At 41.3% G+C, this 27,542-nt stretch overlaps 1 protein-coding gene and 1 long non-coding RNA gene across 13 annotated transcripts in view; one reads left to right on the top strand and one right to left on the bottom strand.

The window, feature by feature from the left end:
• Positions 1-19,651, bottom strand: part of PLS3 (plastin 3) — a 92,232-nt gene extending 72,581 nt beyond the window's left edge. For 4 of the 6 annotated variants that reach the window (XM_002720237.6, XM_051827279.3, XM_070066620.2 and 1 more), the window contains exon 1: positions 19,584-19,651. The gene's annotated coding sequence lies outside the window, so the exon portion shown is untranslated. Of the gene's footprint in view, positions 1-18,932; positions 19,537-19,583 lie in introns of those variants that run through there. The other 2 variants (XM_070066623.2, XM_089323849.1) reach the window with 2 other exon arrangements.
• Positions 18,549-27,542, top strand: part of LOC127484884 (uncharacterized) — a 250,294-nt gene continuing 241,300 nt past the window's right edge. For 5 of the 7 annotated variants that reach the window (XR_016227714.1, XR_011385374.2, XR_016227715.1 and 2 more), the window contains exon 1: positions 18,741-18,877. This is a non-coding gene — a long non-coding RNA (uncharacterized LOC127484884). Of the gene's footprint in view, positions 18,878-27,542 lie in introns of all 7 variants that reach the window. The other 2 variants (XR_016227716.1, XR_011385376.2) reach the window with 2 other exon arrangements.

A 27,542-nucleotide genomic window follows, 5' to 3' on the forward strand; every position in this document is an offset into this window, starting at 1 on the left:
TTCATAATAGCAAACACATCCTGAATTCCTATACCCTAAATCTCAATGCTTTAGTAGCATATTCCATTTTGCTACTTTGGTAAATGAATTTCTTTAAGACTACAAAAAGGTCAACCAAGTTTTCCTTAAGGCAGAACAATAAGTTTTTAGGAGTCTTTATAAGTACTCTTCTAAATCTAATGCATAGTCTTTAGAAATTCCAGAAGTAAACCTTCAAAAGATTTTTAAATTCAAAAGCATATTAGTGATTTAGAACTTGACAGTGATGCAGCTAAACTGAGAATGTGTCCTTTTTTTTTTTTTGAAAAACTTGCATCTTGGCAATTAGAAAAAAACATCCAAGTTATATCTGAAGAGAAACTACCAATTAGTATTTATTCAATGATCTCAAATCATAATAGGCATTTCTCTAGAAAATAAAACCAAGTATTAGTCTTTAGAAAGAAACTAAACTGTCTTCCTTAATAGGATTATCAATTTTAATGTAAATATTTATTTTCATTTTATTTGAAAGGCAGAAAGATGCAGAGAAATAGAGAAATATGTTTCATTTGCCAGTTAAATCCCCAAATGTCCACAATAGCTGGGGCTGGGCTGGGCCAAAGCCAGGAGCCAGGAACTCAATCTTGGGTCTCCTACACGGGTGGCAGGGATGTAAGTACTTGAGCTTCCTAGGATATGCAATAGCAGGAAGCTAGGATTGAAAGCTGAGCTGAGACTTTAACCTAGGCACTGAAATATGGGATGCAAGTACCATCCGTGATGTCTTTCTAAAAAAATTTATTTGAAAGGCAGAATTCCAGCGTGAGAGAGCAAGTGAGCGAGATTGCTTCCATCAACTGGTTCACTCCCCAGATGGCCACAATGGCTGTAGCTGTGCCAATCCAAAGCAAGGAGCTTCTTCCAAAGGTCTCCCACATGGGTGCAGAGGCCCAAGGACTTGGACCATCTTCCGCTGCTTTCCCAGGTGCATTAGCAGGGAGCTGGCTGGGAAGTGGAGCGAGCGGGACTCTATCTAACCAGTGCCCATAAGGCATGCTGGCGCTGCAGATGGAGGCTTAAACTGCCACGCCTGAGCACTGGCCCCACCAGTGATGTTTGAACAGCTGCACCTACTTGAGCCATCGATGCTGCCTCCCAGGATCTGCATTAGCAGGAGGCTGGAGCCAGGAACTCCGGTGCAGGGTATCAAACCTAAGGTACTCCAAAGTGGGACGTGGGCATCCTAACTCCCAGGCCAAATGCCCACTCCTGGAATTACCATTTTTAATCTTGCTGACATACATACGCAATCTCAAAACTCTTCAATGCAAGTCCTTTCAAAATCCAAGAACATATTTTTGTATTACAGTCACGGTTTTATTCAAACTTAGGTGGAAAAGAACAAGCCTAAGAACAGTGAAAACACTGAAAAATAAAGTGGTTGCGATCACTTTCCTGGTGTTAAATAAGACTATGTAGCTATAGTAATTAAGACAGTGTGATACTGGTAGAACAACAGACATATTGGGACAGAACAGGGAATGCAGAAATATACCTAAACAAATATGCTCAATTGATTTTTGACAAGGGTACAAACAAGTACATCAGTGGAGGAATGGTGCTAAAATAATCCAATAACCACAGGCAAAAAAAAAAAAAAACCCTCAATCTACCTCATAACTTACAAAAAATGACTGACTTCAAAATCGATCACAGACCTAAATATAAAACATAGGACCATGAAACTTTAGAGAAACAATAAAGAAAATCTTCAGGAACCAGATTTAATGAGGAGTTCTTAGCCATGCCACCAAAAAGATAATCTCTGAAAGGAAATATAAATAAACTGGGCCTCATAAAAATAGGTATTTCTATTCTGTGAAAGACCTTTTACAGAGGATGAAAAGCTAATCCACAGACTTGGAGAAAATATTTGTATATCACATATGTGACAAAGGATTAATATCTTGAATGTGTAAACATGTCTTGAAATTCAACATAAAAAACACTAATGCAATTAGAAAACAGACAAAACACATGAGCATTTTACTGAAGAGGATATACAGATGGGAAAGAAGCTCATGAAAAGATGTCCAATATCATCAGACATCTAGGAACAGTTAAACTACAATGAGATGCCACTACACATCTATCAAAATGGATAAACAATGACACTACAATGATGTGGAAAAACTGGATCACACATACATTGCTAGTAGAAGCATAAGTCACGCTGGGAAAACACTGGGGCAGTTTATTTTTTTTTAAGGCTTATTTATTTAAAAGATAGAGTTATAGAGAGACAGAGGCAGAGAGAGCGAGAGAGTCTTCCACCCGCTGGTTCACTCCCCAAATGGAGGCAACAGTCAGAGGTGGGCCAATCCAAAGCCTGGAGCCAGGAGCTTCTTCAGGGTCTCCCATACAGGTGCAGGGTCCCAAGGACCTGGGCCATCTACTACTGCTTTCCCATGCCTCAGCAGAGAGCTGGGTCGGAAGTGGAGCAGCTGGGACTGGAACCGGCACCCATATGGGATGCTGACACTGCAGGCGCTGGCCCCAAGGGGCAGTTTCTTATAAAACAAAACATGTAACTCCCATACAATCTAGCCATTGCATTCTTTGGTGATTAATGCCAGAAAAGTGAAAGTTGACACACACATCAATGCCTGTACATAGTTATATCAGCTTCATTTGTGATAGCCAAAAATCTAGAAATGTCTCAGATGTCCTTCAATGGGTAAATGGTTCAATAAACTGGTATATCCACACCATGGAATACTATTTAGCTATGAAAAGAAACAAAGTATTGATATACACACCAATTTGGATGAATATCCAGTTAATTTCGCTCAGTGGAAAAAAAACAATCCCCAACACTCTATGATACAATTTATATATTTTTGAAATGATGAAATTATAGAAATGGAGAGATTAATGGTGTCCAAAAGTCAGGAATGGTGGCAGCAAGAGAAAGCAGTGTGTATTTCTGTGAAAGGGCAACAAAAGGAATTCTAGAGGCGATTGATCTGTTTTGCATCTTGATTGTATTGATGGTAATATCTTGGCTTTGATAGTTTTAAAACTTATTTTTTATTTATTTGAAAGGCAGAGTTACAGAGAGAGAGCAAGAGCGAGAGAAAAGAGAAGAGAGAGAGATTGAGATTCTTCCATCTGCTAGTTCACTCTCCAGGTGGCTGCAATGTCCAGGCTGGAAAGGCCAAAGCCAGGAGGCAGGAACAGCATCTAGGGCTCCCACATGGTTGGCAGAGGTCCAAGCACATGGGTCACCCTCCGCTGCTTTCCCAGACACATTAGCAGGGAGCTGGATCAGAAGTAGAACAACCAAGACTCAAACTGGTATCTATATGGGACACCAGCACTGTAGGTGGCAGCTCAATCTGCTGTGCCACAACACCAGCCCCTTGTTTTGATATTGTACTATATGGTTTTATAATATACTATGTTTTTTCCAAGAGGTTACCATTGAGGGAAACTGGGTAATAGGTACACAGAATCTCTCTCTTCCATTTCTTACAACTATGTATGAATCTATAATTACTTCACAAAGTTTGGTGTCAGGCATTTGGCATAGTGGTAAACATAACACTTGGGACATCTGCATTCCCATGTCTGAGTGCCTGGGTTTCAGTCCCAGCTCTGCTCCTGATTCCAACTTTCTGCCAATGCACATACTGGGAGGCAGCAAGTGATGGTACCTGCCACCCTCACGGGAGATGGAATTCCAGGCTCCTGGCTCCGACCTGGCCAAACCTTGGCTGTTATGGGTATTTGGGAAGTAAACCAGTGGATGGAAGATCAAGATCAATCTCTCTACCTCCCCACTGAAATAAATAAGTAAATGAAAGTTACGAGAGATTTGAATTAAAAAAAATCTATTGATAATGAAGCATAATTAAATTAGCATCAATTCCATATCCTGTTTTAAACATTATTTCCACTAATCTTTCCAAAGGATGACTGTTACAGATTTATTTTTCATTATGCCTCTTAATAGCTTGTGAATTTTGTTCTATATGAATGTATTTCATATTTGAAGAAGTAAATTTAAAAAATAAATGTATGTGTTCAAAAATGCTTCAGGTTGACTGTAACCATTGTGTTTCAAAGCATTATTTACTACTCTAGTCCTCGACACTGCTTACCTTTGCTCTTCAAGATTCAAAAATTGTGATTAAATATGAATGTGTTTAACAGAATTTTGTAAAAAACTATTATAGGTTTTAGAAAGTATGATTCTATATGTTATATAAGGGTTCCATTATTCACATAAAAATACTACTATGGAAAGCTATTAGGAATAAATCAACGATAGTAAGCCTGTAAGTATCAGGAATAAAAATAAACTTTGATTGAAAAATTAGTAGTATTGAAAATCATTCAAAACAAGGATTTATTTTAACAGTAGACTAGTAATAAAAGAAAGGCCATCATGGGGCCAGTGCTGTGGCGTAGCGGGTAGGTGCTGGCATTCTGTATGGGTGCAGGTTCAAGACCCAGCTGCTCCGCTTCCCATCCAGCTCTCTGCCATGGCCTGGAAAAGCAGCAGAAGATGGTCCAGGTCCTTGGGCCTCTGCACCTGTTGGGAGACCTGGAGGAAGACCTGTCACTGGCTTCAAATCGGCACAGCTCCGGCCATTGCGGCCAATTGGGGAGTGAACCAGCAGATGAATACCTCTCTCTCTGCCTCTCTGTAACTCTGCCTTTCATATAAAATAGATAAATCTTTTTTTTTTTTTTTTTTATTTTATTTTTTTTTTTTTTATTTTTTTTTTTTTTTTGACAGGCAGAGTGGACAGTGAGAGAGAGAGACAGAGAGAAAGGTCTTCCTTTGCCGTTGGTTCACCCTCCAATGGCCGCCGCGGTCGGCGCGCTGCGGCCGGCACACCGCGCTGATCCGATGGCAGGAGCCAGGAGCCAGGTGCTTTTCCTGGTCTCCCATGGGGTGCAGGGCCCAAGCACCTGGGCCATCCTCCACTGCACTCCCTGGCCACAGCAGAGAGCTGGCCTGGAAGAGGGGCAACCGGGACAGAATCCGGCGCCCCAACCGGGACTAGAACCCGGTGTGCCGGCGCCGCTAGGCGGAGGATTAGCCTAGTGAGCCGCGGCGCCGGCCAAAATAGATAAATCTTTAAAAGGAAAAAAGAAAGAAAGTCCACCTTGCCTGTAGCATTTTTAGCTCTTTAGTTGATATTTGGTTAAACATTTTATGTTGATGTAGCTGATAATTCATAAGAGCCAAGACAAAACACAATCCAGTGCCCATCAATGGACAAATGGATCAACAAAATCTAGCATATATCTAGTGAAATATTACTCACCCATAAAAAGGAAGTGTAGATACTTGCTACAATGTGAGTGAACCTTGAAAGCATGCTAATTCAAAGATGCTACTCTCAAAAGACCTCCTATAATATGGTCCCATTTACATGTGATGCTCAGAATAGGGAAATCTATGAAGACACAAAGATGACTGGGGCCAGTGCTGTGGCACAGAAGGTTAAGTTGCTGCTTGTGATGCTGGCATCCCATATTGGAACACTGATTTGAGTCCCAGCTGCTCCATGGTAACACACCTGGGAGAACAGCAGCAGATGGCCCAAGTACTTGGGTCCCTGCCAACCACATGGGAGATCCAGATGGAGTTCCTGGATCCCAGCTTCAGCCTGGCCCAGCCTTAGCCATTGCAGCCATTTGGGGAGTGATTCAGTGGATGGAAAATCTCTCTTGCTCTCTCTGTCACTCTGCCTTTCAAAAATCTTTAAAGACAAAAGAAAGATATAGTGATTCTTAAGGTTGGGAGAGAGAACTGAAGAAGGCGACAGCCAGTGTATAGGTTTCTTTCTGAGATGATAAAAATGTCTGAGGGTGGTGCTGTGGCCTAGGGGGTTAGGTCACTGCCTTCAGTGCCAGCATCCCATATGGGCACCATTTTGAGTCCTGGCTGCTCCACTTCCAATCTAGCTCCCTGCTAATGTGCCTGGGAAAGCAGCAGAAGATTGCCTAAGAGCTTGGGCCCCTGCACCCATGTGGGAGACCCAGATGAAGGTCCTGGCTCTTGGCTTTTGACCGGCCCAGCTCCGGCTGTTGTGGCCATTTGGGGAGTGAACCAGCAGATGGAAGATATTCCTTGCTCTCTTCACCCCTCCCTCCTCCTTCTCTCAAACTCTGTCTTTCAAATAAAAAATAGATAAAGCTTTTAAAAATGTGTTTGAAAATTGATTGTGGTAGTGATTGCATATATCTGATGGTATGGTAAGTGAAGTATATCTCAATAAAGCTTCTAAAAAAGTAAAAATATTCATGTCCCAATTTCTTCTTTAATTTTGAAGTTAAGCAGTACTACTCAGAACATTCACTCAGATTCATTCATTTAAAACTAAAAGGTACAGAAAACCAAGGAAGCTATTTGCTTGGTCTTTTTGTAGGGTCAAATCATTATATATTTTAAGCTCATCTATTTACTTGAAAGGCAGAGGCAAGAGACAGCATGAGAGATCTTCCATCTTCTGGTTTACTCTCCAAACGCCTGCAACAGACAGGACTGGATCAGGCCAAAGCCAGGAGCCAGGAACTCCATCCAGGTCTCCCACGTGGGTGGCAGACACCATCATCTGGTGGCTGCCAGAGTGTGCACTAGCAGGAAGCTGCATCAGATGAGGTGATAGGATTTGATCTCAGGCACTCTGATACGGGATGCAGGTGTCCCAAGTGGTGGCCTAATGTTTTACAACTATGTGCCATCCGCTCACCCCCTCCCTCCAATTTATTCTTTTATTAGCAAGGACTATTTATGGCCACCCATTTTTCACTCCTTCAAATACATATCCATCCATACATACCATACTGCATGCCAGGGGCACTGGGAAGGAACGAAGCAAGTGGAGCTTTCTTCAGCTTGTTTCCCTTCTCCCTAGCAGGAAAGCTCTGTCCCGTAATGCATGGAAGAAATGTATCACTGCCCTTGAGGGACACCATATACAGCAGACATAGTACACTAGTTTGTTCCTCTCCCATCAAACAAAACAATGATCACAATTGACATCCCAGGTTTCACTGCCCAATTTAAAGTTTGTGACAATCAAGAAGCTCAAGGCAGGAAATTTAGGTGTCAGCTATACCAATAGTTACATGCTTTTATCAATGAACCAGGTAAAACTTAGCAGAATGTTCTTCTACAGAAAGCATGAGAGCTACATGAAGAAGCAATGACAAAAAGATGGATTTCAGGGCATCTGCACACATGGCTGTTTCCACAGCGGCAGAACCAACTACTGCAGAAGTACATGTTGTGCACTGCATCTACAATTTAGTAAAGCTGGAAAGAATTTTATTTTTGTAAAAACTAAATGGGGTGTGGCTCATTTTCTTGCCAACAGGCTATTTTATTCCAAGACACTGGTGTCTGCGGACCTTCATTTATAGGCTGAGCAATGTTCTATTTAAGTAAAATTAACTCATAGTGGGCTCTTTTTTTAGGATGCAATAATTATTGCAAAGAAATGACAATGTTTAAATTTGATTTGTTCTTAGTTTAGATTTGATTATATTGGGTTATAAGTGAATGTCTTTGTTCATCCAAGGTTTAAATTTGGAAATTATTTTATGTTGAGAAAAAAGGTCACAGTAAGTTCATTTTCTATGTGTAAGAATATGTTCAGGTTTCATGAGAACCATTATTACTTTTGGGTCTTTCCCTTCTGGTAGACTACAGGAGTCTTATTCATTGTTGAAGCCCTAACATCTAACAGCCTTCATTAAACTTTTGCTAGCTGGGGGTCAGCATTGTGGCATAGGGGGTTAAGCCACGGCCTGCAATATTTACATCCCATAGGGGTGGCAGTTTGAGTCCTGGCTGCTCCACTTCCAATCCAGCTCCCTGCTAATACACCTGGGAAAGCAGTGGAAGATGACCCAAGTGCTTGGGCCTGTACCCACCCACATGGGAGACCCAGAGAAAGCTCTGAGCTCCTGGCTATGGCCTGGCACAGCCCCAGCTATTGCAGCCATTTGGGGAGTGGACCAGCAGATATAAGAGTTCCCCTCCCTGTCCCAGTGACTCTGCCTTTCAAATAAAATAAAAAACAAACCTTAAAAAAAAAAAACTTTTGCTAGCTGGATGAACAATGATACCATTCCACAAATAGGCTGAGGGATTCTCTGTATGCAGTTAATACTATCTCAATATAAAAAGGTAACCCAGAAAGTTCATTGACAAATGGAATTAAAAGGTAAATTTATTCTGGTTTAAAAACGTTTAAAGTCCAGGGATACAAGGGGTCTTCAAAAAATTCACAGAAAAAGCCTATGATAAAACAGCTATGCATGGATTTCAAAAACTTTTTAAACCAAAAGAAAGTCTTCATTTCCATTTTCCCACAAACCTTTTGAAGTATCTCTCATATACCTGAAAACTTTGGGCATATCAAAGTTTTCCTGAAATTTTACACCAATTTATCAGTGGCCTATAGGCCTTCTTTTACATAAAATTTGCATGTTTCATTGTACTTGCCTTGACATATCAACCTTCCCTTCACCCTTTCATAGCTTTGTCTCTTCTGCTTGTACCTACCACTATATTCTAGTTTGCTTTTTCTTTTCCTGAGGGCCAACTAAAGCTGAAACACTTTGATTTAGGTTAAGATACTAAATGTAGAGATGAATTTTTGGCACAGTGGTCAGCTGGGAAGCCTGCATCCCATATCTGAGTGCCTGTTTCAAGTCCTGGCTATTCTGTCTCCAATTTAGCTTCCTGCTAATGTAAACCCTGGGAGGTGGCAGATGATGGCCAATGTACCAGGGTCTCTGCTACGCAGATGGAGTTCTAGCCTCCTGGCTGTTGTGGGCTTTGGGATAATGAACTAGCATATGGACGATCTCTCTCTGCCTGTCTCTGTCTCTCAAATAAAAAAATTAATCAATTAAAATAACATTAAAAAATAAATATGGGGGCTGGTGCTGTGGCATAGCAGGTAAAGCAGCCGCCTGCATCCCATATATGGACACTGGTTCGAGTCCTGACTGCTCTACTTCCAATCCAGCTCTCTGCTATGGCCTGGGAAAGCAGAAGATGGTCCAAGTCCTTGGGCCCCTGCACCCACATAGGAGAACCGGAAGAAGCTCCTGGCTTTGGATTGGCGCAGCTCTGGCCGTTGCGGCCAATTGGTGAATGAACCAGTAGATGGAAGACCTCTCTCTCTCTCTCCCTCTCCTTCTCTCTCTGTGTAACTCTGACTTTCAAATAAATAAGTAATTCTTTAAAAAATAAACTATGGTATTTATCTTGAATGATGACACAGGAAAATTAAGAGGTAGACACAGCCATCTGACAAAGACCATGTAAGACAGAATTGGTTAACTTTTAAATGGAAATATTTATTGAGCACTTATTATATGTTGGTTGCTTTACTTTATAACTGTTTTCCCTTAATTCTAAGAGCAACACTGAAAGAAAGTGGCATTATTCCCATTATTTAGATGAGGAAATTGAGGTTTGGAGGAATTAAGAAACCGCCTCAGTGCCACAGAGGTATAAAATAGCAAAGCCAAGGCTGGCACTGTGGCACAGTGTATTAAGCTGCCACCTGTGATCCTGGCATCCCATATGAGTGTAGGTTCAAGTCCTAGCAGCTCTACTTCCAATCAAGTTCCCTGCTAATGCACCTGTGGAAGTGGGAAAAGATACCCAAGTGCTTGCCCACTGTTAACCATGTGGGAGACCCGGATGGAGTTCTTGACTCCTGGCTTCAGCCTGGCCCAGCCCTGGCTGTTGCAGCCATTTGGGAAATGAACCAGCAGATGCAAGATATCTCTCTCTTCCATTCTCTGTTACTCTACCTTTCAAATTAATAAATAAATCTTTTAAAAAAAGACACAAGGCAAATGTTCCAAACTGTGCTTAAAAAATCAATACAAATAAAATTTATTTTTAAAAATGGCAAAGCCATTGGAACTCATATGCTAACACTGATTCTTTGTAATCCATAAGCTGTACTTTGGAAATTTATATTCATTAAATAAAAGTTTTTTTAAAAAAATAGTGTGTGCATGATCCTTCTGAGAAAAATAAGAAGGTGGTGAGAATGTGTCGTTGAGTCAGACAACTCTTCCACATCATTTCTGGGTCATCATAGTGTTCTTAGTGAGGTTACTGAACCAGAGAAAGGAGAAAAATATCAAAGAAGGGTCCTGTAAAGCAGCTTGGGATAAGGCACAAACTACATGGCAGCATCAGAATTTTTTTTTAATCAGTATCAGACCAATATTTAATATTTAATTGTTTAAGCAGCCTGAAATATAAAACTTTGACTCTAACTATAGTTTATTGAGTGATAGCAAAGTAACATGGGAAACCAATAGCCAGAGATAAAACAGCCAATCAACAAATGGTTATTTAACCAACTACAGGATTTTAAGTTTTCTTACGGACACACACTTTGAATACCAGAACTGAGTTTTATAGCAATCTAAAATATAAAGAGTACTTAAAAACAAACCTGTCTCTCTCCTCCCCTTTAATGGTTTATTTCAAAAAACAGAACTTCCTATGATTGTACACCCTACAGCATTCAACTTCTTCCTGCTTTACACCTGTTAACTAGATCAGAGGAAACCAAAACCTTTCCAAGACATATACCTGACCTAACTAAACCAGTTCCAGTTTAGAATCAAGCATAATATAATACACTACATGAAGAATGGCCTTTTGTTTAAGGCAATGTTTGAATTTCAGAGATTGTTAAAGGAATTCATTTTTAAAACAATCTTGGCAATTTCTTGTCTTATAATCATAGAGCTGTATAATGACTTTTTGCCCAAGAATTTTCACTAAAGCATTACCTAGAAGGTATGGAAAAACTTAAATGTCCAACAACCTATAATTAGTGAAATAAATTATGAAACATCCATTATTTAGAATATTATATATTTAATTAAAAAAATCAATTCCAATTTTAAAAATGTTTTTCTCTACATATTTAATATGTATATAGGAAATAAACAGACAAAAATATGAGCAAGTAACATAATTGAGCACTTTTTATTTTCTTTTTGTTTAAAATAGATTTATTTATTTATTTAGTTGAAAGAGATATAGAGAGACAGGGAGAGACAGAGAGGGATCTTCCAGCCACTGGTTCATTCCCCAAATGGCCCCAGCATCCAGGGCTGGGCCAGGCTGAAGCCAGGGGCTTTCTGGCTCTCCCACATAGGTGGCAGGGGCCCAAACACTCAGGCCATCTTCTACTGCTTTCCTAGCTGCATTATCAGGGAGCTGGATCAAAAGTGGAGCAGTGAGAACATAAAAAGGAGCCCATATGAGATTCTGGTGTCACAGGCAGAGGACTTACCTGATAGGCCACAAAGCTGGCCCTCTATTTTTCTTCATTATAACCTATTTTATGGTTTCCTCTAATTTCTACACTAATCTTATATTTTCTAACCTATAGTGAAGTGATTAAAAATATCTTAAGTATGCACCACTTCAGACACTTTCCCAGTAGATGAACTATTTAATACACATTGAATATTATAGCAACAAGATGTGCCCCAGAAACCCTTTCATGTCGTTTCCACTTTTATACAAACACTTTGCAGTGTATATTGGTAATTCTCTCTCATCTGAAATACAAGGCCCAAAATATCAAAAAGAACAAAAAGAAATGGCAAAAATGGCAGTAATAAGCAAATTAATAAATAGAGGAAAGAAGCTTAAAACTCACATTTGGCAATGAAAGACAGTGTATTATTCCTCAGTGTCAACAGCAGAATGTTAATGTGAACACAACACTATGCAATTAGAGAAGATAATGTAGAACTCTATAATCACTATTTAAAGCTAATATACTGTCCTAACAAACTGCATTTGATAGAAAGTACAATTTTTATATTATTTATATGTATATATATTTTTTAAAGATTTTATTTTATTTATTTGACAGGAAGAGTTACAGAGAAAGGTAGAGCCAGAGAGAGAGGTCTTCCATCTGTTGGTTTACTCCCCAGATGGCCGCAACAGCCGGAGCTGCGTCTATCTGAAGTCAAGAGCCAGGAGCTTCTTCCGGGTCTCCCACATGGTGCAGGGGCCCAAGGACTTGGGCCGTCTTCTACTGCTTTCCCAGGCCACAGCAGAGAGCTGGATCGGAAGAGGAGCAGTCGGGACTAGAACCGGCGCCCATATGGGATATCGGCGCTTCAGGCCAGGGCATTAACCCGCTGAGCCACAGCGCCTACCCCCTATTATTTTTAAATATTATATAAAATCATATAGATACATAGGTGTATATATACTCCTGTGTGTATCACAGCTTAAAAGAATCACAGCTATATTTTCAATGGATGGTTTACAAAGATTACACAATTGATAGATGGTAAAATGTAAAAAAATATTTTGCTACTCAATCTTTTAAAGAAGAAGTGGTAGAAATAAGGGTCAGACTTTACAAAAAAAAATCATTTCTACTAGCAAAATGAACTTGCTTGTCAGAATTGGTCACATAACAGATTTTTTAAAAAATCATTTAACTCAGGGCTTTCTGTTTATTTGTAAGTACTACCACTTGACAAATATTTTAACAAACGTTATTCATTATAATTTTAACTAACAAAATTTTTAAAAATATGATAATTGAAAGAATGAGTTATAGAACCATTATATAATTGGCAAGATGAGAATAAATTTGAAAATTAATTCTGAGGTCGGCATTGTGGTATAGCATGTTAAGCTGCCATCTTCAGCACCAACATCCCATATGGACACCAGTTTGAGTCCTGGCTGCTCCATTTCTGATCCAGCTCCTTGCTAATGCACCTGGGAAAGCAGTGTAAGATGGCCCAAGTGTTTGGGCTCCCGTTGCCTACATGGGAGACCTGGAAGAAGCTCCTGGATCCTGCCTAGCCCAGTACAGGCTGTTGTGGCCATCTGGGGTTTGAAGCAGTGGATGGACAATCTCTCTCTCTCTCTCTCTCTGGGGTTTGAAGCAGTGGATGGACAATCTCTCTCTCTCTCTCTCTCTCTCTCTCTCTCTCTCTTTTTCTCTCTCTTTCCCTCTCTGTCTGTAACTCTGCTTTCAAATAAATAAATCTTAAAAAAAAAACTAATTCCAAGTTAACAATTTTGCGGGTGACAGTTGAAATTTACCTGAGAACTTTGAAATAAAGATTTACATAAGCCTCCCACACTTTCTATGTTACTGATGGCAGAGCACTGAGATACATAGATGATCGCCTCCATTATGCACTTTTCCATAATTGCACATTGTCCTCTTTCAGACTGCAATAATGAGGATAAACACTCGATTTTTTTGTGAGCAATTTTACATAAAACAGGCAATCACAAAATGAAGAATGAAGTAGTATAAGCCAACAACTACCAGTGAAGACCAAAACACTCAGTAGTTTAAAAAGAGAAGAAACACCATCAAATGAATGGCTTTAACAAGTTACTTTGGACTATACTTGAGGGATGGAATATAAGAAAGTATCACATGCAGGCCAGCGCCGCGGCTCACTAGGCTAATCCTCCGCCTAGCGGCGCCGGCACACCAGGTTCTAGTCCCGGTCGGGGCGCCGGATTCTGTCCCGGTTGCCCCTCTTCCAGGCCAGCTCTCTGCTGTGGCCAGGGAGTGCAGTGGAGGATGGCCCAGGTGCTTGGGCCCTGCACCCCATGGGAGACCAGGAAAAGCACCTGGCTCCTGGCTCCTGCCATCGGATCAGCACGGTGCGCCGGCCGCAGCGCGCCGGCCGCGGCGGCCATTGGAGGGTGAACCAACGGCAAAGGAAGACCTTTCTCTCTGTCTCTCTCTCTCTCACTGTCCACTCTGCCTGTCAAAAAATAAAAAAAAATAAATAAATTAAAACAACAAAAAAAAAGAAAGTATCACATGCAGGTGTTTGGGTTTTTTTAAGTAACCATTTCTCTTTTCACATTATATATGGCTTTATTTCTCCTTTCCTTGTAGAAATTGGCTAGTTGGAGAACATTTACAGACAAGTCAAACACAGCAAGACTTAAGTGATGAAATTCTGCCATTTCTATAAACTCTTGTGAAAGCCAAGGTGTTTCTATGATATACTACTGCGGTACTTTGAATGTACATAGCACCTGCTCACGAAGAGCCATGGCTTCACAAAGCTCACTTAGCCTTTCAGAATGCCTATAAAATACATATTTTGGAAAAAGATGGAAATAAAGTGAAATCCAGATATAACCACAGAGAAATTTCAATGATTTCCTTAAGATGACCTACCTCTCCAGATTGCAGAGGACTAAAAGACTCTGGATTCCATGCTCAATGTCTTTTCCAATAAACAATACTACCTCTTTATTGTCAAACTGCCAACCTTTCAACAAAACTTAAGCGCTCTCATATTGTAAAACCAGTAGGTCTAATACACCAAAAATCCTTGTCAATGAATGATATAAATAGTACCTCTAAATTTTAAAGAACTACCTTAGTCATGGAATATGCCACTGATGGTTCCCAGATAGTCCCCAATTTAACAACAAGGTGTTTAACTTGCTTCAATATAACTGCATCATCATTTGGCAAACACACTGATAAATGCCTATATAACTGAAATAAGCCAGTTTGTAAGTATTTGAAAAAATACCAGCAAACAAGAAATCTTGATCCATAACCTCATTTAATAAATGAGAAAATGGATGATGTCTAGCACATATAGGTCTTCAACGTTAGTTGTCAATATAATAATTTAAGTGATTTTCTTAAGGCCAAACTATGAGTTGGTGGCAAAACATCTAGAATCTAGTTCTTCTGAAACCAAGTCCATCATACTTCCCTCCTTATTTTCACATAACATCAATGCTTCTTCACCCCTAAAACAGCTTAGACTCACTAATATTTGTCTTTCAAATGCTAAGAACAAGACAAAATTCGGTCTTATTAAATTTATTATGAATCTTTTGAAACTGTCTCACCTCCATAACTAAAATAAATCAGCCCAAGTATGATCAGACCTTCTAAAACAATTTCATGAACAGACATTTTTTGTAACTTTAACCAAAGCTCTCTCATAACTAAAAACAGCTAGTCGTGACCACTGGCATCTAAAAGAGTTTCCAACGTTGTAATGCATCCAAAAAGCTTTCAAAATCTCCAACACATTGAACATACATTATAGCATATCACTCTCCAAAATAATTATGCAGATTCAAAACATGACCCAGCTGTTTTCTTCTAAACTAAGTCTTATTACTTTCACAGATTAAAAATTTCCCCCCAGATCACTTTTCACTAAAATAAAAATTGCTATAGTATAAAATGATTCTAAAAACAGATACTTAAGTTGTCATGTACTGACAAATGTTCATTTTCAACTTTTGTTTTATTTCAGCTACTTGTGTAATCTTTACCAAATAACAAAAACAAGAAACAATCTGGCATACACACACACACACACACACACACACTCCACCTAGATTACACAAAGTAAAGCAAAATAGTAAATTCAAGAATTATCACGTGTGCCAAGAGTATTATGTCAGTAAATTCTGTGAAAGCCAATTAGACATAATGCCTAAAACAGAATATGGAATAATGGCAAGTAGACTTTTTTTTCTTTATCAGTTTTACCAAAAAGAATCACTTTAGTGCTTAATCACCATGGCCTTTTCTTTTCACCAACACTAGTACTGTTTGCCTAGGAGCAAAATTTCATTGGGCTTCTGATAGAACCCTGGATACTGACATTCTGCCAGTATAAATAGTCACAGTAAAGTCTAACACGCATTTGTAGAAGAGACTTAATGTCCTCCCCCCCAAATTATTCCTCACTAGTTCTAATTAATCCTTTAATCCCAAATGTCATAAGCCTAGTCAGTTTTTACAATTGAATCTAAATAGCATCAGACTAGAGACTGGACCTCAATGCTGATCGTATGAAATGAAGGCAGGGCATAATTTACCAGGCAAAGAAAGGGGTTGATACCCAGCTAGATCTAACAGCAGAAATTAAGAATTAGATTCACAGCACTCTAATTTTAGTGAAACTTTGGGTTCATTGGATTATCCCACTAAAAAAAATGAAGTCAGCAATTTTGAGGGTGGTTGTAATTGAATAGGCATCCCAAGACAATGAAATGCTGTGGACTAGAGCCTAGTGATGATTCTGTGTTGGCATGAGTTCATATTATTTTAAAAAGAGAACTTACCTCACTACCACTATAACCTACTTAGATAGTGCTCCTCCCCTTTTTTGAGGTTAAACAGTTATTAAGACTTCAATCTAAAATTATATTATCACCTCACTTCCACTAGGGGGGTCTATCTACCAGTGTGGTTAACTCTAGTAACTCAGGTGCAGCTTAAATTCACTTCTAGCTAACCTGTGCTAAAAGGCTAACCTGGGGGTCAGAATTCTGTGTTTTAAGGAAGCTCTTCCCTTGAGGTTTAGAAAACAATGGGACAGCAAGAAAATGGAGTCATTCAGAAGTTGTTAGAGCAAACAAAGGATTTTTTAAAAAATATTTATTATTTATTTGAAAGGCAGTGTTACAGAGAGGCAGAGGCAGACAGAGAGAAAGGTCTTACATCTGCTGGTTCACTCCCCAGATAGCTGGAATGGTCCAAAGCCAGGCCCCAGGAGTTTCTTCTGGGTCTCCCACGCGGGTGCAGGGGCCCAAGGACTTGGGCCATCTTCCACTGCTTTCCTAGGCCATAGCAGAGAGTTGGACTGGAAGTGGAGCAGCTGGGACTCAAACTGGCGCCCATTGGGATGCCGGCACAGCAGTCTGGGGCTCTAACCCACCGCGCCACAGCACCAGCCCCAACAAAGGATTTTTTGACTAAAAAAAAATACCAAGCCAAAATCTCTTAAATAGTCCCAGTTTCATTTTTATAGCTTCTGCCCTATTTGTTTTCAAGGTTAAATATGCATCAACCAGATGCATTTTTGCAAATAAGTAAAGCTTTTAAACTCCTGACCTCAGAGATACCTCTACCTGTTTGTATACTCTGCAATATATCATCTGAATGGCAAAAATTGCCACATTTTTCCTAGCACAACCTTAACTTGAGCCTCATGGGTGGGTGCAGGTCAATCTGGGAAAGTTGTTTTGGTGTCTCCTCAGTATTCTACCAAACCATCAGCAGGTAAAACTCCAACGAATTCCATTTATTAAATTTAGTGTTCAGTTTTGGTGTGTGATTTCTAACCCAATTAGTTCCAAACCACAAATAATTGATGGTTAATTTTAGTTAAGACATTATGCACCGCTTTCAAGTAGATGTCTAATATAGATAATGGTACAATTAAAATATAGGCCAGACCAAGGAATATGGACAGAGACTGATTTTTTTAGCATTAGCTTTTGGGATATGGCTTCAAAATCTAGCTTTTACAAATCAAACAAGGGGCCGCACTGGCGCTGTAGAATAGTAAGTTAAGCCTACGCCTCTGGCAATCCAATATGGGCACCGGTTTGTGTCCCAGCTGCTTCTCTTCCAATCCAGCTCCCTGCTAACGGTTCTGGGAAAGCCTCGGAGGATGGTCCAAGTGCTAGGGTCCCTGCACCCACGTGGGAGACTCAGAAGAACCTCCTGGCTCTGGGGTTTGGCCTGGCCCAGCTCTGACCATTGCAGCCTTTTCGGAAGTGAACCAGCCGATGGAAGACCTCTCTGTCTCTCTGCCATTCAAATAAAATAAATAAATCTTTCAAAAAAAAAAAAAAAAAGAAAGAAAGAAAGAAAGAAAGAAAGAAAGAAAGAAAGAAATGGGGCATGAGTAAAAGGATTTTCCTAGAAAATAATTAGGGATTTTCTTAGAAAATAATTAGTAAGATATTTTTGAAATCCAGAAAAGTCTAAGGAAGGGAAACAGGGAAGAAACATGTTCCAGCACAAACCTATTTCAAACCTTATTTTTTAAAAAAAAAAATGATGCTGTTATTATTTTGGAAAAAATCCAGCGCCAAATTCACTTTCTGTTTCCCTCATCTAAATCCAAGCAGAATTCCCTTGAGTCCAGGCTAGTTTCACTCCCCCCAACCCCCCCCCCCTTTTTTTTGGTCGCAGTAGTTTTTGGAACAAGGGCCTCAGCCGTCACATTCCAGTTTTAAAGTCAAAAGACGTCATGTGACCATCACCCCAGGGGCATCAGAGATTTGGGGCACGTGATGTCAATTGGCATGTGTGGGGCTGTGGCCACTTAGTAGGAATGCACTGTGTAACTGCATCTCCAGGATGTAGTTTAGGCTCCCAAATACACTGAGACATCCCGTAAAGTGAGGTGAATGCTTACTCCTCAGTCATTTTTCATGCCACTTTTCTACCTACTGTGGCCAAGCAGACTTCCCCTGTCTCATGCCATATTACAGGCCAGGCGCCCCTAGCATCTCTTCTGTCTGACCCTAAGTGGGGAGGCTCTCCAACCCTCTTAGTTCCAGGCTCAATCTTTTGCACCTTTAGATAAGTTGCGCAGATCAGGTTAGAAGTAAGCAGCGTCGCGGATGGCAAGTGTCAGATAGTATATTAACCCCGCTACACCTCTCGGGCTAGGATCCTCTCCCGCCCTGGAACCCGGCGGTCGCAGTCGCCAGCACACTGGAGCGACGGCGGCGGCGGCAACAACTTGGGGACTGGCGAGCAGCCAGGGCGGGGGTGGTCGGCGGCCCCCGGCCGCTCATTAGAGCGCCTAAGTACTGCGGGTGGGGAAAAGTAAACACGGGCAAGTGCAGCTGTGCCGAGGCAGGGGGATATTACCCCCGCCCACCGCCCCTGCGGCTCTGCCCTCCCAGGGAGCCGGGACTGGTTCCCGGGCTTCCGCAGCCAGGACCGCGCTCTCCGAGCGAGCGGCAGAGCCCAAAGCGCTGAGGAGGAAGCAGAGACACAGGGCCCGGGGACGGGGAGAGAACGGAAAGGTACTGCCCTACTGGTCCGGGGATGTTCTGCTACTAAAAGCAAAAAAGTGCTTACTCATACGGAGACGCGGTGCGATCCGACGCTCGGGGTAATGGCCAGAGTGGGAAGCCGGGGGAGGACAGGCAACCTGACCCTGGTTCCTTTCCGAGGCCACGGCACCTTCACCCCCTCTGAGAGCCCAGGGGTCGGCGTGAGCCCGCCAGGTCACCCGAGGCGGCCTCGCGGGCTGTGGGCTCAGGGATTTCCTGAGTCCAGGCGGGAGGAGGAGGAGGAGGTGGCAATAGCTGGCGAAGGACGGCAAAGGGAAGTTAGGCGCTGGGCTTCCACTTAGGGGCCGCAGCCGCGGAAGGGGATCAGGGGTAGGGTTGGCGTCAGGACTTCAGCCCAAGGCTGGCAGTAACAGCAACTGGTGAGAAAGCCGGCTCTTCTGAAGTGAGGGGCAGAAAAAACTGCGGCGGGTAGTGGTGGGGAGCCCTGTATCTCTGCCACCCATCCCGGTTGGGAAGGGTCGCCTGGGCGCCCAAGGGCTCCACTTAAAGTTTTTCGGGCTCGCTCGCTCTCTCTGTCTCTCCACCTCCACGGCCCCCCAGGGCTAGGCACGCTCCTGCTGAGGTTCCGGGAGATGCTCTCTCCCGGGGACCCACTCCTGCCCACGCCCAGGAGTCCCGCTGCCCTGGTATCCGCCAGTGGCTGCAAAGCACTTACGTAAAGTCGCAGAGTCTCCGGTCTGGCCCGACAGCCTCCGACCGACGCACTCAGACAACTTCTGCTCCTTGGAATCTTTGCAGCTGCGGCTCTAAAGCCAGCGCTCCCTCCCCTCCTTCCAGCCCCCTCCGCCCCACGGCCGCCGCCATTGGCTCGGGTGGTGCTAGCGGTCGGCCCTGGGAACCAGGAAGGGGATTGGACCACGAGCCTGTCACTTCAGCTGGGTGGGGAGCTAGGAGAATTGGCACGGGGATGGGCACCCGAGAGTGATGGGAACTGTAACTGCGGCAGGGAGCGCAGACTGTTCCCTGGTGCCTGCTTCTTCCCTCCCTACCTGGGCTAAAAAGCAATTAGAAGTCCACAGAATGTGACTTGGAGGACATGTTGGAGAAATCTTGTGGAATACATAGAAAGATGGGAATGTGGGAAACAGGAACTTGAACATCACCAATTTAAGACTTGAGGTGGGGGGTACAGTTTCTCCCGCAGTCACTAAGAGAGTCTCGGCACGTGGGGGGACCTTTTTAGTTTCCTGTACTCTGATCAGCCCAGGTGCCAAACGACGCTGAGGGAAACCTCAGCAATCATTCCTTAGGGATAGGCAGAGGGCTGGGCCCTCGTGCCTTTGGCTTCGTGCCAAGTAAATTGTTGACCAAAATCACCTGTCTGGTGTGTTTGTCGTGTGGAGAGAAGTGGAGGTCGGAGGAGGTGGTGGAAGGAACTTGATTCCACTCATTTGACAGGAAATGGGCATAAGTGCACATTGGGGTTCGCTTAGCACCCGAGAGATCTTGGAGAAATGCTGCTGCTTCCCGGAGTACTACTACTCCTTCTCGGCCCTCAACATGGCCTCCATGTCCCAGCTGACCTCTTTCAATAATACCCTCATAGGTTTTCCCTCCTTATCTGCATTCCAATCCTTTGGCTCACTGAGGTCCAAAATGAGCTCTAAGGGCCAGCGTTTCAGGGATTCCGCAGGATCAGGTCAAGAGATTGGCTTGTTCTGAGACATCTGTAGCAGAAAAATCTAAGCCCTTTCCTGTTCCAGTTGTACCCATCTTGTTCAGGAAGTGTATGCTTGGGAGGTTGTGGAAAAAGGTAAAATTGGTTTACTTATGCCCCATTTTTTTCATGCACTCAAAAAATATGCTAAATGAAGGCAAGCTAAAAAAATTGAATGCTCTTGTAAAGGAACCCCCTACTTCATCTGCTCGCCTTAATTTCCTTAGAGAAATTAATCTAGTCAGTGCCAGGGCTTCTTAAGTGAGGAATGGGTGAGTTCATATACTGCCTAAAGGCTGGAGCAGCAGAGAAGGACTTGGCACTGGGAAGAAGCCTTGTTAAATATTAATTAATGATTAACCAACTGGAAGAACTTATGAAAGGCACAGGAAGGTGAAAAAGAAATAAGAGGGCAATCATGCTTTCAGAAACATTAAATTTCTGTTACGAGGGCTTTTGTACTGGGTCACGCTTGGGTCAGCACAAAAGCACTTATTCCAACACGTTGCTGTTGGATTGAACATGTAGTGCATTGCCCTACACGTTTACAATAGGCTCTAAGAGGACAGTTCTACCTTTCAATAATTGGCTCAAGGTTTGGTGTGGCTTCTGGAATTCTTCCCACAAAATTTGTACATTGTAGAGGGTGCTTCAGTTTTCTACCTTTCATGATGTCTGCCAGTCACCACTGAAGAGCTCCCATCTGCTTTGAACCTTAAATTGTAAACTTAGCAACAAGCATAAAGGCACTCCGCAAGCTAAGTTTTCCAGTGTGGGTATATTTGTTTCAATTACTTCGTGTTTTAGTTTATTTTTCAAGATCTAAAATTTAAGGCATGTCAAAATATTAAGATCCTATGCATATGCTATTCATATTTTCCTGTCTCTTATTCAAAAATCTTAATAGAAGCTTTGATAAAGGTCTTTGTTCATCACTAATACTGATAATTCAATCAAGAAATTCCATTTTAATGGAAGTAAGGTAGCCCCGCCCCCATCCAAAGCCACAGGTGCCCCAGTGATGTAATGGCACTGCTTCTCATTGCCTCAGTAACTTTCCAACAGACAAAAAGGGCCTTAAACACAGAAGCACCTTTTTGGATACTACTTGAGATTCCTGTTGAACAAGCTCAACAATATAATCCTGGTAGAACTCCATTTTAATGAGTACTATTAAGATAGCCGGTTTGATGTAACTAAGCTGCCTTTGTGTTGCTCAAAATCTGAAAGGCCTTTTCAAAGTTTAATATTTTCTTCTGAGAGAGGAGGGTGATATTCAAAGTTCCATTCAAACTGCATTTCTTGTGATCTTTCACCCCATTAATTTAACTCGTATGGGATAATTCGCAAAGTAGCCCAGAGTGGGTCATTTTCTTATCTGTATAGAGGCCTGCACGGATGATCTTCAGGATCCCTTCCAGCTGCTACAGGCAGGCTACAGCCTCAGATTCATCTCACCAGCACCTTGCAGAATGACTGGCACAAAGGAGTTCAGTCGATGTTTGTCAAACTAATGGTTATTTTATGGGTCTATTCTTGTAAAACAACAGCAACCCAAAGCTATGTATAGGTCTCCCAGATGCTGCAAATTGATAACCTAAGAGTTTTCACCTTTTCCATCTTCAGTTTTCAATCTCCGTATTCCTTTGTAATGAATAACTTTAACATCACATTTTTTTTTTTATTTGAAAGGCAGAGTTATAGAGACAAAAAGGTGGAGAGACAGACAGATGGGTCTTCCATCTGCTAGTTCACTCCCCAAATGGCTGCAACAGCTGGAGCTGGGCTAATCTGAAGCCAGGAGCCAGGAGATTCTTCCGGGCCCCTCAAGTGGATTCAGGGACCCAAGCAGTTGGGCCATCTTCTACTGCTTCCCCAGACCATAGCAGGGAACTGGATCAGAAGTGGAGAAGAAGCTGGGACTCAAACCAGCACCCATATGGGATGCCAGCACTGCAGGCGGGGGCTTAGCCTGCTACACCACAACGCCCGGCGCTGGCCCCTACCTGCGTCACACAATTTTGACAGCATTTCTTTCTGTGCTTAACATCCAAGGAGGCTCTGATTTCCCAATTAGGTTTTATCTGTCTGACCTACCTTTCTTTTTTCCTTTGTACACTCACATCTTCCTTCTCTTTGCTCTTTTTCCTTTGGCCGTGCCTAGTGTTCTCCACAGTCTAGTTCTCAAGTTATGACATGTGTGTAGTCTGAGGTTTTTTTCTGAAATTTTCATAGGGTAAATTGTCAGTTGGTTTTTTCATTTCTTTTTTAAAACCTCCTTTTTATAGTTTAATAAAATGTGGTTGTGTTATGTCAACTTCATATAACAGAAGTAAGAATTAAAGAATCTTGATCAGAGCAGGTGTTGTAGCACCCCAAGCAGATTATGATACCCCTTGGCATGCCCACATCCCATATTGGAGTGCCTGGATGGCCTCCTCTGCTTCTGATCCAGCTTCCTGCTAATATGCACCCTAGGGGGCAGCGTATGATAGGTCAGGCCCTTGGGTCCCTGACACCCACATAGGAGACCCAAATTCATTCCTGGTTCAGCCTTCGTTGTTACAGGCATTTGAGGAGTGAGCCAGCAGATGAAAGCTCACTTGCTCTCACTCTGCCTTACAATTAAATAGAAAAATATAAATAAAGGTGAACTTTGTACAATCTTGATCAATTCAATACTAAATCAGTTTTCTAACCCACCTAAGTGTTTTCTCAGTGTTTAAATGTCCAATTCTGTACCAATCTGATTTGGTAAAATGCTTATTTTATTTATTTCTAGGAACTCTTATATTTTTCTTTCACTTATGGTTTATATGAGAATTTTATTCTATGTTTGTACTGTTTTAGGTTCTTGGATTGATCCTTGATTACTCTGTTCTCAACATGTTGTAACATGAAATTTTGATTCAAATTATGTTATTTTAAAGGTTTCTTTTATCCTTAAAATATTAGTCTTGGAGGAAGGTTTGGTAGACCTAAAAATTCTCAAAATTTTTTGAACAAGAAGATAAAAGTTTGAGCAGTTATTCCCAGTTTTTACTAAGGAATGTTTTTGTGTTCAAAGCCCAAAAATGTACATGTATAACACACGAATGTTAATTCCTTAAATAGATACTTGTCAAATACTTTCCAAGCCTCAGAGGTTACCGTGAATCTGAATGTCTGCTAAGGAAAGCTGATTATCTTACAATGGGTTCTACTAGAGAAATTACTGTTAATGTCCAAGGTAACTTCATATTTTTACTTGTTTAAAGAAATTTAAGACAAAAAAAAATGGAAAAGCGTTTAATAGGATTAAGACTTGGAATCGAGCTTAACCTTCTGTTCTGTAGATCCAGTGGAGGTCACTATCATCACTGGAAATTCTCAAATTTAAAGTGTTTCCCCTAGGTTTATTGTCTGTTAAATATATAATTCATCAACAATATTCTTTTAAATGCCTATTATGTTCTAGTATGGAATTAAGTATTATAAGTAGCATAAAAATGCATAGTTCCAGCACACAAGGAATTAACAGACTGTTACTAATTCAATACAAAATCAACATAAGTGAAATAATGAGAAACATTTCAGGGTAGAATATGTTAGGGATGCCCTAGGAATTTTGAAAAGAATGAGAATGATAGGGCTGAAGCAGTCAGAGAAGGCATTGTGCAATGAGAGGCAAGCTAGGCTTGAAAAGATGGGTAATACTTGATAAGGCTAAAGAGAAATGAAAAACATTCCATTCCTGGGAAGAAAACAAAGAGAAAGCTTCAGGTGAATTTCTGTGATTGTGCTTCTGCTTTGTCATCTGCAAAACAAAAGCTGAGGTCCAGTGATTACATCAACAGGTAAAAAGTTTGCTTGAGATCTCTATTTACTCTATGTACCCATCTAAAAGAAAAAACCCAGTTGGTCCTCCTGTATCCTCCAGTTCTGCATCAGAGGACTCAATTGGGGATGCAAGATATTCGGTAAGGGGTCAGGGGAGAGGAGAGGGATTGCATCCATACTAAACACATACAGATTTTTCTTTCCATTATTATTCCCCAAACAATACAGTATAATAATTGTTTATGTAGCCTTTATGTTGTATCAGGTATGATAAGTCATCTAGAGATAAGTTAAAGCAGAAGGGAGGGTGTGCTTGTTATAGGCATTAGGAGAGTTTGTTCTAACTGCTGATTCACACCCAAATGCCTGCAATAGCTAAGGCTGGGCCAGGCAGAAGCTGGGAGACAGGAACTCCATCCCGGGCTCCCAGGAGTAGCAGGAACCCAAGTATTTGGGCCATGATCAGCTGCCTCCCAGATGCATTAGCAGGAAGCATGGAGTAGCTGAAACTCAAACCAGGCACTGTGTCGGGGATGTGGGCATCCTAAGTGGCAGCCTAACCTGCTCCACCGCAATGCCCACTCCACTATACCATTTTATATAAGGGACTTGAACATCTCTGGATTTTGTTATCTCTGGGAATCCAGGAAACAATCCCTTACGGATACTGAGGGATGAATGTATATTTGTTAAACATACTTTAGAGATCGAAAATATTTGCTAATCTTGTTTTATAACAATTGAAATGCAAGTTACAGAAAGTCTTATTTTGGTTATAATACTTTTGACAGTTACTTTAGATCTAGTCATATTAATACCCTCCGTTTTGAGGTATACATCACTAATTGGCATTTGCTTTTAGAGGAAATATGGATACAGCTGTAACTTACAGGGATGGTCAGGTAGGTGAGCACCTAGTTAATGTATACATCTCGACCATCATTTTGTGCCTCTGGGTTATGCAACATTCTTTTTGGTGAAATATTCAACCTATACGTCTAAAAACTTTAAAAATATTTCATCAGAATATAACTTCAAATATTGGAGGTTTCCCTATGAGAAGCATTTGTTAAAGGTACACTGAAGACCCTTGGAATAAATTGTAGAGGGCATTTCAGAATTCACGAGAATTATTAATAATTCTCCGTACCACTAACCAGGCTCCCCAGATTTTGGTGCATTTAGGAGTGTCTGCCTGTGTGTGTGTGTGTGTGTGAGAGAGAGAGAGAGAGAGAGAGCGAGAGAAAGAGAATAATTACATGTTAAAAATGCTATCACTATTTATTCTTCCAAGAATGCTCATAGTTAAATATTTGAGTCTGTGTCTACTAAATATGCAAACTGTGACTTTAAAAAGAGAATGACAGTGTTACAACATGGATGAACCCTGAAAACATTATGCTAAGTGAAAGAAGCCAGTTATAAAAGAGCACATACTCTATGATTCCATTTATATGAAATGAACAAAAAGGGAAAATCCACAGAGACAGAAAGTAGATTAGTGGTTGCCTACGGCGAGAGAGGGGGACTAGGAGGAAAATGGGGAGTTTCTGCTAGTGGGTTTGAGGTTTCTTTTAAGGGGGCAATGAAAATCTGCAAAAACAGATTGTGCACAACTTTATAGGCTAAAAATCATTGAATTGCCCCAGTTAAACTGGTAAATGATGATATGTGAAGATCCTAGTAAAGCTGTTATTAAAAAAGAAACTGACTCAATTAGGCTGCTGCTTGAGCACAAGGAAAAACCACACTAATGAGGATAGGACATGTGATGGCAGAACAAGGAGAGAAATGATCTGTAATTGCAGGAGACGAACTAAATCCATAGGAATCAAAAGGGCCTCGGAAGATAAAGTAATAAATAGCTCTTGGTCAGCCTGAGCCCTTGTTTGCTACTGTCTTTAGGAAAAGGACAAAGGATGTCAATTTACCACAAAAGAGATTTAAGTTACACATTACAAAAAAAAAAAAAAACACCCCCATTTTAAATGAATCAAATAAGCAATAAATAGCATTTGGATAACAAAATATATATTTCTTTTGATATTTTTGGGAAAGGTTTGGTTCATTTGATCTAAGTATTTAAGTTATGCCATAGTTTCACTAACAACTTGCAGTTATAATGAGAGTTGCACATTGGATCTGCATAACCAAGAGCTTCCTTAGGAAGTGTTAAAGAAAGGTTGAGGATAAGAAGCTTCAGTGTGAATGAATATCATCTATTTGATAATTCAGAGCTAAGAATGCTTTCATTGGTTTGTTTATCTTGTAAACAGGATGGAAAGCTGTCTGTTGGGGCAGGGAGTATTCCCTTTCATACACTGAGCAGCGTTATTGTGGGAGAAAACCCACTTAGTGGATGAAATGGAAGAGGCCTATAACTAAGCTTAACTCAGCTTTTAAAAACTTTAAAAAAGTATTTGAAAGTCCTCTGGAAAGGACATCATGTGAAATGAGATCAGCTTCCAGAGGAATTTTTAAAATGCTTATTAATCTACTTGAAAGGTAGAGAGAAAGAGATCTCCCAGACACTGGTTCACTCCCCAAATGCCTACAACAGCCAGGGTTGGGCCAAGCGGAAGCCAGGAACCCACAACTCCATCCAGGTCTCTTACGTGGGTTGCAGGAGTCCAAGTACTTGAGCCATCATCTGCTGCCTCCCCAGATGCGTTAGCAGGAAGCTGGATTGGGAGTGGAGTAGCCTGGACTGGAACCAGCATTCTGATATGAGATATAGACATCCTTGAAGTGGCTGTGCTATGGTGCTGACCCTTCCAAAGGAAAATTTTAGGTCAGGTGTCAGCATACTTTGTAAGAGGACAGCTAGGAAATATTTTCTGCATACAGGCCATATAGTCTCTGTTATCACTACACAACTGCTGCTGTATGGAAGCAGCCCTAAAAAATGAACAAATGGGCATAGAGGTGTGCCAAGAAAACTTAATTTACAAGGTTGGATGGCAACAGATTAGGCCTGTAGGGTGTACTGGCCAATCCCTATCTAGATCCCTGTGCTTATTCCAGTATGTTCTTGGCGTCTGGATGGAGCCATGTCCTTAAAGGTGTATATCAGAGATGTTTCATGACTGAAGATAAGAAAATAGAAATTAGTACCTTTCCTTTACTACAACCTTAGGT

Source organism: Oryctolagus cuniculus, chromosome X (genome assembly GCF_051225735.1).
Source record: "Oryctolagus cuniculus isolate XC-2025 breed Fujian yellow rabbit chromosome X, ASM5122573v1, whole genome shotgun sequence".
Taxonomy (NCBI): Eukaryota; Metazoa; Chordata; class Mammalia; order Lagomorpha; family Leporidae; genus Oryctolagus; species Oryctolagus cuniculus.